The sequence below is a fragment of the Pseudophryne corroboree genome, chromosome 4, assembly GCF_028390025.1.
Source record: "Pseudophryne corroboree isolate aPseCor3 chromosome 4, aPseCor3.hap2, whole genome shotgun sequence".
Lineage (NCBI taxonomy): Eukaryota > Metazoa > Chordata > Amphibia > Anura > Myobatrachidae > Pseudophryne > Pseudophryne corroboree.
In genome coordinates, this window is record NC_086447.1 from 396224352 (window position 1) to 396228827 (window position 4476).

General features: G+C 41.3%; 1 long non-coding RNA gene across 1 annotated transcript; it reads right to left on the bottom strand.

Annotated features, from left to right (window-relative positions):
* Positions 1 to 2645: 2645 nt before the first annotated feature.
* On the bottom strand, positions 2646 to 3345 carry LOC134911454 (uncharacterized). The gene is made up of 4 exons (XR_010176585.1): positions 3267 to 3345; positions 3115 to 3173; positions 2933 to 3031; positions 2646 to 2713 (listed from the first exon to the last, which is right to left on the bottom strand). It is a non-coding gene; the product is annotated as an uncharacterized LOC134911454 (long non-coding RNA).
* Positions 3346 to 4476: the final 1131 nt, after the last annotated feature.

The following is a 4476-nucleotide window of genomic DNA, read 5'->3' on the forward strand; positions in this document are numbered from 1 at the left end:
CTGAATCAACAGCCCCAATATACATTTATTTACCATGTTCATACAAAATAAATCTCTAAATGTTCATAATAAGAATACTATGCTATTATATAATTATATACAGGTTGAGTATCCCTTATCCAAAATGCTTGTGACCAGAAGTATTTTGGATATCGGATTATTCTGTATTTTGGAATAATTGCATACCATAATAAGATATCACAGTGATTGGACCCAAGTCTAAGCACAGAATGCATTTATGTTTCATATACACCTTATACACACAGCCTGAAGGTCATTTTAGCCAATATTTTTAATAACTTTGTGCATTAAACAAAGTGTGTGTGCATTCACACAATTCATTTATGTTTCATGTACACCTTATAGACACAGCCTGAAGGTCATTTAATACAATATTTTAATACCTTTGTGTGTTAAACAAAGTTTGTGTACTTTGAGCCAACAGAAAACAAAGGTTTCATTATCTCAGTCTCACTCAAAAAATTCCGTATTTCGGAATATTCCGTATTTCGGAATATTTGGATATGGGATACTCAACCTGTATCTGTATTAAGAATAACATTAAATAAATCCAACTCCTACTATTGTTACCCGATTGCTTAGACATGCTGAACAGATATATAATAAGGTGGGGGTTAATCTTATTAGCAGCTACTCTCTATAGCAGAGATTTTCAACATTTTACAACTCGCGGCACACTGAACAAGATTTAAATATTTCCAAGGCACACTCAAATATAATATTGATGCATGGTGCAGTTGCGTGTCCTAGGATGTCATGTCGCAGCTTCTCCATAGGTAACGCCAGAGCCACATCTGAGAAAGCCAGAAGAACCCAACACTGCCTAGGCCCAAAATTAGAACTGGCTCTGCAACCACTAAACCCACCAGTATTAATCGTTCCAGGGCCTCACTAGTGTGCCACAGCACGGTGGTTGAAAAACACTGCTCTATAGTATATAGAACAACAGCAGTCAATAATCCACCCATTTGCCCTCTAATTTATAGAATGTTGTCCATTACATCCAATGTATCTCCAATTTTTATTTACAACTCTATGTAAACTGTCTGAAATTCCTCCAAAAGTTACTAAGGGACAGATTTAGAATTCAATGTTTGTGGACTATCCCCTGACAACAGCCATGATCAGAGAGCACCCACAAATATTAAGGATGCCCCAGATGTACCATGGAGGGATCGCAGCAGGTATCTCCCATATGTACACACAATTAACATCAGAGGGTGCATACTACAATTAGAGTTATACTTCACTAGCTGACCTAGTTTCATCAGATTGCTAAGGGAAGAATTAGTGGAGGTTTATATACGTATATGTATTTTTTCTCTATGTAGTATGCATATGTTACAAAGATATTCATTAGTCCAGTGGTCTCCAACCTTAATTGGGGTGTGAGCTACTTTTGGAAAATAAAACCTCTGAAGGAGCTACCCCCTCCCCCCAATGCGTGTGCGTTCCTGCAAAAGTGGGTGTGGCCTCACACAATTGGGTGTGTCCTCACAACTACAAGTAATGCCCCCCCACGTAGTGCCAGATACATAAATAATGCCCCTCATCAGTGCCAGATACACAAATAATGCCCCACAGCAGTGCCAGATACAATGCCCCCACCAGTGCAAGATACAATTCCCCCTGCAGTGCCATTTAAAATGCCCCCCGCAGCACCAAATAAAATGCCCCCTCACAGTGTCCGATACAGTGCCCCACACAGTGCTAACCCTTGCTGGCTTCTTCTACTGCTGCCGGTGCTGCTCCTCCTGTATGAGGGACGGAAGAGGAGGAGAGTGTAGCGCGCGCCTCTCCTGTGAAGTCCGGAGAGCGGCTGCGGTGAGGGTGACAGAGTCTCCAGTGGCGGCGGGCATTTAAAATATGGTGCCGGTAAGTGAGCCAATCAAAACTCGCGGCCCGGTTGCCAATCAGGTGCCGCCACTGCCGGTCCACAAGCTCTGATTGGCTGACGGCCAGACCATATTAGAAATAAAGGGAGGAGGAGTGCCAGTGACTGCCCAAGCCCGTGCGCTCTGTGAGCTACCAAAAATACTACAGCGAACTAACAGTAGCTCACGAACTACTGGTTGGAGATCACTGCATTAATCTATTGTAGAAACGTGGCAAACTATAAACTGACATGTAACACATCAAATACAACTGCAAGGGGTAGCAATGTGTTACATGTCCATTTATATATTGCTACATGTGGAGAAAAATTATATCCAGAGAAAAAGTATTACTTTTGCTTAGGTAGAAAATAAATGATGCAGCATGTTTAATATGACTCAAAACTATTTTCTTTGCAGAAGACCGGCGGAAGCCAATACAGCTGTCACCTGCTGAACACCTTGCCTTGGGGAAAAACACCTGTCCCAACTGCCTGCCCTCATATTTATATATATATATATATATATATATATATATATATATGTACATAGATATCCACGGTAATCCTGCACTCTCATCCCATAAACTCCAACGTTGCGGGTGCTCCTAATGAACCCTTGCAGATCCACTCGAACAGCAAAATTTCCACTAGGTGGAAGGTGCACTCTCGCGGTAATAAATAAAGTCCATATATAAAAAGACTTTTATTGAGAAAATCCAAAAGCCATATATGTCGACGTTTCGGTCCATGTGACGGGCCTTTCTCAAGACTATTAGCTTTTAAATTAACATCTTGCATCAAATTATTGTCATGTGTCTGTGAAAAGAATAAAGTGTAGACAAATTCACATATACAGGGAACTACGCCTCCCAGGCCAAGAATCATCTGACAACAATCCAATAATATAATCACCGCATTAAATATCCATCTCACCAATTACTAATGTATGTGACCATGCAGCTTTTACAGGAATCTCACCACCTTCACCTGTGACAGAGCCACCCAAACTCATAGTGTCACGTGAACACAGCTCACCTAAGGTCAGATCATAGTCATCAACAAATTCCTAGCGAAAAAAGGAATAGCATATCCGGACACAGTCTTTAAAAATCATAGATGTAGAGGGACATACATCTAAAATAAATATCAAACATGGATTATACTCAAGGACAAAATCTCTAACATAGTACTTCAGTGCAAACCATTCTCAAACATACCTGATCAAACAGATCCTGCTATCATGATGCAGCTGCAGGGTCACGGTATGCACGGCGTGCTGCATAAATAACAACAAAAACTGCATCTACATTGTGCTACAATCTGCGTTCAGTGAACGGTCAATGATACAAAGTGAGAGGTAAAAACTTACTGTAGTTGGGAGGAGAGTAACGCGTCCCTGAGCTGCATGCCAAATGACAGCAACGGGACTGCTATTTAAATATCCCGGACCGGAAGTGGCCGGATACATCATGTGCAACTCTCTAGAGCTTCCCGCCAATGGGTGTTCACGATTACTACTCTGCAAAGTACTGTATCATCTACAAAGATGCGGCTCCCAGGCCGCACATCACAACAGCCATCAAGGGCCCCATGCACCAACATCCGCAGCATCTGTAACGCGCCCCGGCAGATCACGGCGCTCCTGCGTTCCATCTGCCGGAAGTGCGTTCCACCGGACCGGAAATGGCCCGAATGTGCACCAGACAAGCAGTGGGTGAACTCTAAATAGGTTCCTACCCTCTAATACTAAATGAAATCAGCTGACAGTATGCAGTATATCGTGGGGCGTGGCTCACATGCTGCGACCAAAACATTAGCAAAGTGATCACAGTGGGAAAAATTTTGTCAATACTTAACAGATGTCTAGGCCTGGGGGGTAGTCCATACATACAAACATCGCACAAATGGACCATTATACAAAGTACAAAAACACTAAATAAATACAATTCAGAATCAAAGAAATTATCAAAGTAATTAAAAAATAAAATACATGAAAAAAACAAACATGATGTGAATAAATGATTTCTTTGAAGGGAACCTTTGGAGCCTAATGATATTAGGCTACCTATGTACACTATTAGATTGATATGTCAATTGACCATTACATAGTGTGATTAGAACAAGTTACATAAATGACATCATCACCCAATATAGTGTCTAATAAGGAGAACCACACCAATCATCTCCAAGACACAAATATAAATCAATTCCTTCGATAGTGACAGGTTCCAAGGATAAAGAAAATACAACAATACAAATAAAAAGAAAACAAATTTTTAGGTGTAGTTTACAGAAAAACATTAAATGGATTGGACTCATTAAGTCCTCTCGGGGCTACCGTGTCCAACCTGTGTATCCAATAGCTTTCGCGTCTCTTCAACAACAGGGACCGATCGCCACCAGTAGGACATGGTGGGATCCAATCGATTAGTTTACACTTTAAACTAGCAACTTGGTGTTTAGCACTTAAAAAATGCCTGGCTACTGGTTTATCCGTTTTGCCTGTAGTCAATGCAGTATGAATCGAGGACCGATGGTTGGCCATCCGATCTCGAAATGGCCGTGTAGTCAGACCAACA